The sequence below is a fragment of the Quercus suber genome, unplaced genomic scaffold, assembly GCF_002906115.3.
Source record: "Quercus suber isolate HL8 unplaced genomic scaffold, Cork oak 2.0 scaffold_10, whole genome shotgun sequence".
Classification (NCBI taxonomy): Eukaryota; Viridiplantae; Streptophyta; class Magnoliopsida; order Fagales; family Fagaceae; genus Quercus; species Quercus suber.
The window spans coordinates 609,466-620,085 of record NW_027069476.1 but is presented as its reverse complement, the minus strand read 5'-3'; the positions used below and the strand labels follow the sequence as shown (position 1 = coordinate 620,085).

The following is a 10,620-nucleotide window of genomic DNA, read 5'->3' as shown; positions in this document are numbered from 1 at the left end:
TACCCAAAAAATATATAAAACCCAAGAATGTATTGGATAATGGACTGTAGTCACATTTAAGGTGCAAACCATTAATGGTCCAGCTGCAAGACATGGTTCAGAGCACCAAAGAAAAAGGTTGGTCCAAAATCGTTTGTGACCAACGTTGAAGAATTTCCATGAACTAGTGGGATTGGGCTAGGAAGGTTTCTGGGTTTCTTAACATGAGCCCAAGCAACAAGAGACCGAAAAGGAAAAAAGATTCGATGAAAAAGAATTCGCCCACCGTGGGGCTCGAACCCACGACCACAAGGTTAAGAGCCTTGCGCTCTACCAACTGAGTTAGACGGGCTTTTGTTTGTTATCCTGCAATTACTTTATCTCACTTCTTATAGTCGTGTAAGCTTTGTAATTTAATAACAAATCATATCATAAACTATATAATAAACGTTGGGTCCTAAAATCCAAGTTTGTATCATGTAGTCATATTTTCTTTACAACAAGTGGCTATGCTCTTGTTAATTATTAAATTATCAATTATTATAGTAAGGTAAGTTTTGTAATTTATTGGCAAATTATATGGTAGGAGAACGAAAGTTCAACCTACCACAACTAGACCCAACTTGAGAATTGATAACTTGAGGCCTGGCCTAAACGAAATGAGCACCGAACTAAAATACACCAAGAGTGTTGCATCCTCGACCACTTCATTTGAGCAAAACCCATTCTTCCTGAAGAATGAAAGTTTGCTTTAGGGGAGTTTGCTAGCCAAGCATAAGATTCAACATCATAAACAAGTTATTAGAAAATCATTTTCAATATTAGGGTTGTGGGTCCCACTCCTGATGCATGATTAAACACGTTGGAACAGTGACCTAGACCCAAAAAGTCATTCACACCTTAAGGGTGGAGGGGCCCACACACATGCAGAATATTTCATCATCATGAAGGACCCACTAGGAAGAGGGTATAAGAATGAAAGAGGGGATTAGTGTAAGGTCATCGAAACATCATTCTGGAGAGAGAACCACGAGAGAAAAATGAGAAACTATAACACAGTACTTTGGAAAGGTGATCCAGCTCAGGACACCTAAAGGGGCACCTCGAATATCTGATATAATCCTCAAACAATCAAATTTCTAGAAAATAACCACCACCAACCGTTCCAAACCATTATTCATCATCCAGACTTCTTTTGGGATCTCTCATTGTGGGCTAGATCCAGAACAAATACAAATTAATTGGGAGTTCAAGCCTAGCGAGCCTAAAGTCGTTAGGAAGATGACACCACCACACATATCATATACTATATTGTGCGCGCCAAAAATGAGGCTATTGGGCTGAGATCTCACTTGGGCTCATAATTTATTTGTATGGTGGGTTTAGATTTCCTACTTCTGGTAGTTCTCAGCACAGAGACTCAATGAGATCACTTTTCTCTCTACTCTATAATCCTTTGGGAACTTTTTTCAACCCCCCTTTCTTCTTCCATCTCTCATATTTATAGCTCAAAACTAGTGGGACAACCATGATTGCTTTCATGGGTAGTGCAATGTGAGGTCCAATATTATTAACCGTAAGTGGGTGGTTAGGTGGTAGTGGAACGCGATGAGGGTGGTTTTGGAACTTGGTTTCCACTCCTACAGATATGCTTGACATGGACGTTCCCCGAGATATTGCCGAGTATGTAGAGGATGGTACGACCAAACTAGCACAGCCTTTCTCGGGGACGACTTGCCGAGCAGAGACCATGTCAGCAAGGCAAGGTGTGAGCTAGCATCGGATGGCTACTCCTTCGGCCTCAGAATGACACTCAGCCTTGGGTTCGTAGCTTTTATGGGCTTGGGTTAAGATCTTGGGTAGGGCAAAGGTTGGGCCCTTGGGCCATGTTGTTGATCCCCAGTTCATGGCCCAAAGGGGGCATGGACATCATGAGGCCGTACATATATAATAAAAGTTGGGTCGACGTCGTAGAAGCCAAGTTTGTGTTAAGTGATCATCTTCTCTCTACAACAAATGGCTATACTTTCATTAATTATTAAATTACTTTATCATATAGTTGTTATGATAGTCTAATTTAACTAAAACTCAATTCTAAAAAAAAAAAAATACTAAAACCCTATTGCTTTCATTAAAAAAAATCTATTATTTAAGTTTCAAGAGATTAAAAATTCTATTCCTACTAAAATTATACTTAATTTTTAGGATAGTTTAGGTAAAATTATATTATCTAAGTACTAAGAAATTTAAAATTCTAACTTCAACTTAAATTTTATTACCAAAAATAAATGTTAATATATGTTTTAATTATTTAATCATCTATATATGTAAAGTCATATGTCAAAGAACATAATCTATTATTAAACATCCACCTTACGATCAGTGTTGTCCACCCACCCAGGGAAGACTGAACCCATACTTTTCTTTATTACCACATTGCGCTTTGTTCGGTATGGTAGCGAGCCCTCGTTGTTTGATGGTTTTGGAACCCATTTTGAAGTTCCCTCTCTACAAGGATGAGAAGACTCATCCGTCTCTTCCCACCTGATGGATCGATCGAGATTCACTTATGCTGTTTGAGTCTACTTTCTCGACCCTGTCTCGATACTTGTGGTCGATCGAGATTTCTTCTGTCTCCTCGATACCTTCTCGACACCTTCGCGATCGATCAAGCTTCTCGTATCTGAATCTCTCCTTGCATCTCGATACCTCTTGATACCTTCAGCTGTCGACGGCAAATTCCTCGATACCTTTCTCGACAGCATCCTCGATACCTCTCGACACCTCAGCTGTCGAGATTTACTGAGGTGCCTATATAAGGTTCAGTCGCGATTTTCTTCAGTTTCACTCGATCTCTCTCGATCTCTCCGTGCCTGTTCCTCTCCCCTTCACTCTCCTTTCACTCAAATCCTTCAACCCTCTTGGATCTTGATCATTTCTTGCTCAAATCACTTGGTAAGATCTCTTTTCTCTTCATTTTTCATGCATTGCATGTTTGAAAACCTAGTTTTTGGGATTTTTCATAAAAATTTGGGGTTTTTCAAAATTGTTGAGTTTTTCTTGAAATTTTGGGTTGGGTTTACACTTAAATGTTGTTAAAATGTCATACATTGCATTTCATGTGCATTATAATGATATTTACATGCATTTAGATGTGTGCTATATGCTGTGTGCTGGTAGGATTGGATTGGGCTGAGCCCATGATGATATTTGTGTTTTGCATATCACATGATCATGCATTCCCATGCATACGTACTTGTTATTCAAAATATTTGTCATTTTTGAACTGTTTTGGGAAATTTTCTGAGTGTCTCTCTTTCTCTTTCTCTCATTCTTTTACGTTAGTAGTGTCTATGGCACCCAAACGTAAATCCACTCCTGCTCGGAACCCTCTGCGTTTTGGAGCTTCTACTTCTTCAGATACTACTCCTTTAATATTCGGTTCCGTGTTGGAGATGCCCATAAGGCATTTTCGGAGAACTTTTCTAAACGAGGTGTTCATTCGGAACGCCAAGTTATTCTGGCAGACTTCGCCGATACTGACCTTCCCTCTGTCATTAACATTAGGGGATGGGGGTCACTGTGTGACATTCTGGTCACTTGCCCTCTCGTGCTGATACAGGAGTTCTACTCCAACATGCACGGGATTGATCTTTCAGTACCTCATTTTGTCACTCGCGTTCGAGGTATGCGCATTCCTGTCACACCGCAACTTGTTGCGGATGTGCTTAGGGTACCTAGGATAGAGTTTCCAGATTACCCCTCTTGTGAGCGTCTGAGGACTGTGTCCAAAGATGAGCTCATTTCTGCTTTTTGTGAGCGCCCTGCTGATTGGGGTGAGCATCAGTTCACATCATGTAGGCCTTTTGCTAAAGGTCCTAGATTCATTAACATGGTGATGACTTTTGTTCTCCATCCTCTTTCTCACTATAACTCTATCACAGAGCCTCGTGCTCGATTTTTGCTTTCTTTGCTTGAGCATCTCACCATAGACTTCCTTCTCACTTCATCCGGTCTATCATAGAGGTCTATCTTGATTCGGCGTCCCGTGATAAGCTCATCTTTCCTTCTGCTATCACGCGGATTCTACGCCATTTTTTCGTTCCCTTTCCTGTGTCCGACCACTTCACACATATATTTGCCATAGATGCCGCTACCGTAAAACGTAGTGAGGTACAGTTCAGGTCGAGACAGCCAGGTGCCACTCCTCCCTCCCGTTCAGCGCCATCCAGATCAGCTCTATCTACATCTGTTCATTCTTCTTCTTCGAGCGATGTATCCCTCGGTGATATTATGGCGCAGCTGCAGTGCATGGACACTCGTCTTGATACACTCTCTGCTGAGTTGTATCACGTGAATGTTCGTGTGGGTTGTATTGCACGATGGCAAGCGATCATGGGTGGATTTGCTCCAGAGGCTACTCCTTCACCATTTACTCCAGCAGCGTCAGGTTCTGAGGATGATGAGGATGATGATGATGATGGGGATGCTAGCTCTACCGATGAGATGTCTACATGACACTCTGCCCTTTCTCACTCATGACAAAAGGGGGAGCAGTTTTGGGCTATGAGAGTAGTCATCTTAGGGGGAGAGTTAGTATAGGACATTTTTTATAGGGGGAGTGTTGTCAGTTTTGAGGGATGTAGTGAGGCTATATATGTATTTTTTTTTTCTTTTCTTATCTCTTAGATACATTGATCTTGTATATGAGGTCCTTTGACCATTTTACATACATTGTACTTATATTCTTTATATATGGATGTATGTTTCTTTCACCTCTCTCTTAATGTGCTGCTTCTTTTCTATCTTTATACACATGTTCTTTATACTTGTATGCAATCTATTTATTTCTGTTTCACACAAGATGCCTTGATGAGTTTTGTTTAAAGTGTTTCAGAAATACAGGTTGTCAAAGTCTACTTGCCATAAACTCTCTTCTTGCAAAGTTTTTCAAGAGTTTGTGTTAGGATAGATTTTATTGTATTCAACAAGTAAATATAAGTTGAGTGATTTATGACTTCTCTCATATGCTCATTTGTTTGTTGTGGTTTTGTCACGGATTGCCAAAGGGGGAGATTGTTAGGACACATATGTTTTAACTTGTTTAAGAACATATGTCACTTATTTATGTAAATTGGCTAATCCTTTGACAAAACGCACTTTACTTGTAATTGGGTAGTTCTAGGTATTTTTAATACTTCAAGAAACAATGTTTCAAGGTCAAGTGTTGAAATCATCAAGTCTGTCCAAGAGAAAGCAAGCTGAAGTACAAAGTTTTTAAAACTCGACACCTCTCGACAGCTACCTCGACACCTGCTATCTGTCGAGATTTAAAAAGTCAGATTTCCAATCTGATTTTCTTGGGATCCGTGAATATGTTTTTGGGCCTTCTTTTCTTCTAACCCTAAACATATAAAAGGATTATTTTAAGAGCCGTCTAGGGTGACACAAGTTGCATTATCATTGAGCAATCTCTGTTTAAGCAAATTGTGATCAACAGACGAAGTTCTTGACCTAGTTCATCTTCCATCAAGAAGTTGCTGTGTATTTGCACCGTAGGGTTTTGTAACCAAGCATCTTCCTGCTATTCATCATAAAGGATGAACTGAAGAACTTTGCAGCCAACCATTCTTCCTTAGTTGGTGTTCTAAAGTCGCGTACTTGGATCCGCGCATTGGTTAGTCACATACTTGGGAGCCGTGCATCAAAGGTGGAGACTGTCACTACAGATCAAGTCCAATTGGGTATTGGGATAAGGGTTCAACTGTAGGTTGGTAAGGTACTTGGGATTCCTTTACTTGTAACCGCTTGATTTGATAATAGTGGAGTTTCGGGAGTGGTGACCTGAAAATCACCCGGTGGGGTTTTTGCCGTTAGGGTTTTCCCAATTCGTAAACAAATCAACGTGTTATTTATTTTCCGCTGCATATTTAGTTGATTGGTGATTTGTTTGTGCTTCCATAAAATTGCATGATTAATTGATTAATTAATTACTTGGCTAAATTAATTAATTAGGGTTAATCACAAGGGGTCATTCAGATTGTGACCTATCAAGTGGTATCAGAGCAGGCACACTCTGATTAGGGTTTAATCTTTGCTGTGTTGATCCATTGACCCCTGTTTGTCATGGATAGAGGACAATCTTTAATTATACCTCCTTTATTTGATGGCACTAACTATGCATACTGGAAAGTACGCATGAGAGCTTTCTTGCAGTCTTTAGATGAAAAGGTGTGGCAAGCTGTAGAGATTGGCTGGACTAAGCCAACAGAAGATCCGGCCGATTGGGATGATACTAAGATCAAGGCGGCTAACTTCAACAGCAGAGCGTTAAATGCCCTATTTAGCGCAGTCACAAATGAGGAGTTCAAAAAGATATCCTCAACTGAAACTGCTAAGGAGGCTTGGATCATCCTCCAGACTACCTATGAAGGCACAAAGGCTGTTAAAGACTCAAAGCTTCAGAGGCTCACTACAAGCTTTGAAGAAATTAAGATGGAGGAGGATGAGTCATTTGATGAGTTCTATGCCAAGCTCAAGGACATAGTAAACTCAGCCTTCAATCTTGGGGAAACCATCCCAGAACCCAAGATTGTAAGGAAGGTGCTCAGATCTCTACCTGAGAGATTCCATGCCAAGATTACGGCGATAGAAGAATCAAAGGACATTGACAAGATTCCTTTGACTGAGCTGGTAGGAAACTTGCAAACCTATGAGATAGGATTATCTAGGATTGGCAAGTCAAGTAAAGGTAAAAGCATGGCCTTGAAGGCAAAGAACAGTGATACAGATGAGTCTTCCGATGATGAAGATTCTAAGATGAAGTCCTACATCACTCGGCAGTTCAAGAAGTTTATGAAGAATGCCAATGGAAGGAGCTTCGACAAGGACCGGAGGCAGTTCAGTTCTTCACAGTCTAAAAGCCAAGACAAAGGGAAGAAGGATGCTAAGGATGGAAGTCAGTACACTGTTCCTGCAGGACCAAAGTGCTTTGGATGTCATGGGTTCGGACACATGAAAAATGAGTGTCCTACATATCTCAAGAGCATTGGGAAGAGCAAGGCACTTGCTGCAACTCTAAGTGACACTGAGCCTGAAGATGATTCCGACAATGAGGATGACGGAATCTTAAATGCCTTCACCGCCACAGTCAATCCTACTAAAGGGATTGTTGAAGAAGTGGATGAAGAAGAAGAACTGGTGGAGTCAAAATTTGAGAAAATGGATGATCAAGATGATATCCATTCAGCCTATGAGAAGCTTTACAAGCTCTCTGAAAAGCATGAGAAATTATACAGGCTGGCCACCAAGAAGCTCAGTGATGTGGAACTTGATCGTGAAGAGTTGTCCACAAAGTTTGATGAGGCGAATCAAACTATTGGAGCACTGAGATTTGAAAACACCTTTTTGGCTGAGAAGACCAAGAAGCTTGAAGCAGAGCTGTTTCAAGTCAGAGCTCAACTAGAGAGGACTTCAAGTGCAAAGCTTGATGAGATGCTTAGCAATCAGAAATCTGCTTCGGATCGAACTGGTTTGGGGTATGGTATTTCTTTCTCAAATACTGCTTCTACTAGCAATACTGTTTTTGTTCCTCCTGCTAATAATACTGAAATTGAGAATACTGATGTCAAAACTGAATTAGCTAGTGAGAACTTAGACAAGGGTAAATCTATCTTAGGAGCACCCCCTAAGCAAGATAAGAAAGATGATAAAAACCCTAGGGCTAAGAAGGCTAACTCTCAAAAGCCTAAACAAAAGAAGCAGCATCTCTGTCATCATTGTGGAGCTGCCGGTCATACTAGACCAAATTGCTATAAGTGGTTAGCCACTCAACAGAGCAATGGCGTGATAGCATCTGGAAACCATAATCAGCTTCAATCCTCTCTTGCTCCTCTTGGAGATCTTCTGAAAGCCCTCATGTTCCTTTCGAACTTGAACGGGTTAAATTCTTCCCCCTCACCGCCGGTTCAAGGATTCAATCAAAGGAAAGGCTCTTCCAAGGTGTGGAAGAAAAAGGACTTTAAGTGATTTCATCACTTTCTTTTTCCTTTTTGTTTTTCTGTGTTTTGCATTGCTTGTGTGTTTTGTTTTTCTGCTGAGTCAGTCTAGTTTTTGCATTATTTTGTTTAACATGTTTTGTGTGTTTACTTTCAGTTTTGTTTATTTTGTTTTTGATTTAAAATAAAAAAAAAAAAAAAAATCAGATAAATACAAAAACAGTGTGTGTTTTGTGTACTTTGGTACTTGTGTACCTTGGATGGCCAATGAAACAAAGTTTTCTAAACTTTGTATCTCTTGTAGCTTAGATGAGCATCTCTATGCACAACTAAGCAAGTGAGCTTTGTGGCTCTTGTTTGTGATGAGTAAGATTAGGTTATCTCTTAAAACTTAACACTCATATCACTCTTTTTGACGGGTAGGACTAGAAAATCCTAAGAGAAAGGCATAAATAACCATCTCACCACTGGTGCCCGCCAATCATAATATGACACCTGTATGCTTCGGCATAGCAAAAGTGCAGTGTCAAAGACATTCGTATGCTTCGGCATAGCAAAAGTGCGATGTCAAATGCTTAACATCTTGGGTATTTCTTTTCTCTCTTTTATATACCCATGTATGATATGCTAAAATAAAAGAAAACATGCAAAGAAAATAAAAAGCAAAAAGATTAAAAATGCTTTATATATGGTTGCAAGCGTGTATTCTAGGAGATGTGGGAGTTATAGGATGTACCTCGAAGGTGATAGTCCCCATCAAACAGTTATGATTGTGTGTGAGTTAAAAGTTATTTTCTCATATCTCAGATCGTCATAACATTTATACACATATGCAATCTTGCGATGTTTTTCACACACAACACGCAATATTCTTTGCTACTTTTGATACATGTGCAGGTACAATGTGATTTGGCCATCACAAAGGTTTTACATGTGCTAATGTATGCTCACTAAACTGTCATAACTTGTTTTTGAAATATAAAATTGGTTAGACTTGTTTAGTGTGTGTGTGTGTTTTGCATGATCCTTGTGCTTATTTTCTTGTTGAGAGATGTTTTTGAGAGGTTTATATGTTGAGTGGATCTTTGGTTGAGATGTGTGTTGGATTGCATTCATGTCTGTGTTTTTCCTTCCTCGAAAAACTGGTTTTTACTGTTGGCTCGACACCTCCCTCGACACCTCCTCGATACCTGTCATCTGTCGAGCTTCTCAAGTTGTTTCTTATCGCAATCTCGACACCTCTTCGACACCTGATGGATCGATCGAGAAAGTCTCTGTCCCCTCGATAGATTCTCGACACCTGATGGATCGATCGAGATTCACTTATGCTGTTTGAGTCTTCTTTCTCGACACCTGTCTCGATACCTTGTGGATCGATCGAGATTTCTTCTGTCTTCTCGACAGCTTCTCGATACCTTGTCGATCGATCGAGCTTCTTGAATCTGCATTTGGCCTTGTACCTCGATACCTCTCGATACCTGCATCTGTCGAAGGCATTTTTCTTCGATACCTTCCTCGACAGCTTCCTCGATACCTCTCGACACCTCAGCTGTCGAGAATTACTGAGGTGCCTATTTAAGAGCAGATCGCGATTTTTCACTCATTTCTCTCGATCTCACTCGATCTGTCCGTGGCTTCTCATCTTCCAAACTTGATTTTCTCACTCAAATCTTCAACCCCACTTGGATCTTGCTCATTCCTTGCTTCAATCTCTTGGTAAGATCACTTTTCCCTTCCTTTTTCATGCATTTCATGTTTGAAAACCTAGTTTTTGGGATTTTTCATAAAAATTTGGGGTTTTTCAAAATTATTGAGTTTTTCTTCAAATTTTGGGTTGGGTTTGCACTTAGATGATTTCAAAATGTCATACATTGCATTTCATTTGCATTATAATGATATTTACATGCATTTAGATGTGTGCTTTATGTTTGTGTGCTGCTAGGATTGGATTGGGCTGAGCCCATGATGTTTTTTTCTTTTCATGTCACATGCTCATGCATTCCCATGCATACGTACTTGTTGTTCAACATATTTGATATATTTGAACTGTGTTGGGACTTTTCTGATTGTCTCCCTCTCTATCTTTTTCTCATTCTTTTACGTTAGTCGTGTCTATGGCACCCAAACGTAAATCTACTCCTGCTCGGAACCCTCTGCGTTCTGGAGCTTCTACTTCTTCAGATACTACTCCCTTTAACATTCGGTTCCGTGATGGAGATGCTCATAAGGCATTTTCGGAGAACTTTTCTAAACGAGGTGTTCATTCGGAACGCCACGTTATTCTGGCGGACTTCGCCGATACTGACCTTCCCTCTGTCATTAACAGTAGGGGATGGGGGTCACTGTGTGACATCCCGGTCACTTGCCCTCTCGTGCTGATACAGGAGTTCTACTCCAACATGCACGGGATTGATCTTTCAGTACCTCATTTTGTTACTCGCGTTCGAGGTATGCGCATTCCTGTCACACCGCAACTTGTTGCGGATGTGCTTAGAGTACCTAGGATAGAGTTTCCAGATTACCCCTCTTGTGAGCGTCTGAGGACTGTGTCCAAAGATGAGCTCATCTCTGCTTTTTGTGAGCGCCCTGCTGATTGGGGTGAGCATCAGTTCACATCATGTAGGCCTTTTGCTAAAGGTCCTAG

The 10,620-nt window shown here is 40.5% G+C and overlaps 1 non-coding gene across 1 annotated transcript; it reads right to left on the bottom strand.

Moving 5' to 3' along the window:
- Positions 1–258: 258 nt before the first annotated feature.
- Positions 259–331, bottom strand: TRNAK-CUU (transfer RNA lysine (anticodon CUU)). The gene has a single exon. It is a non-coding gene; the product is annotated as a tRNA-Lys (tRNA).
- Between the last annotated feature and the right edge of the window lie 10,289 nt (positions 332–10,620).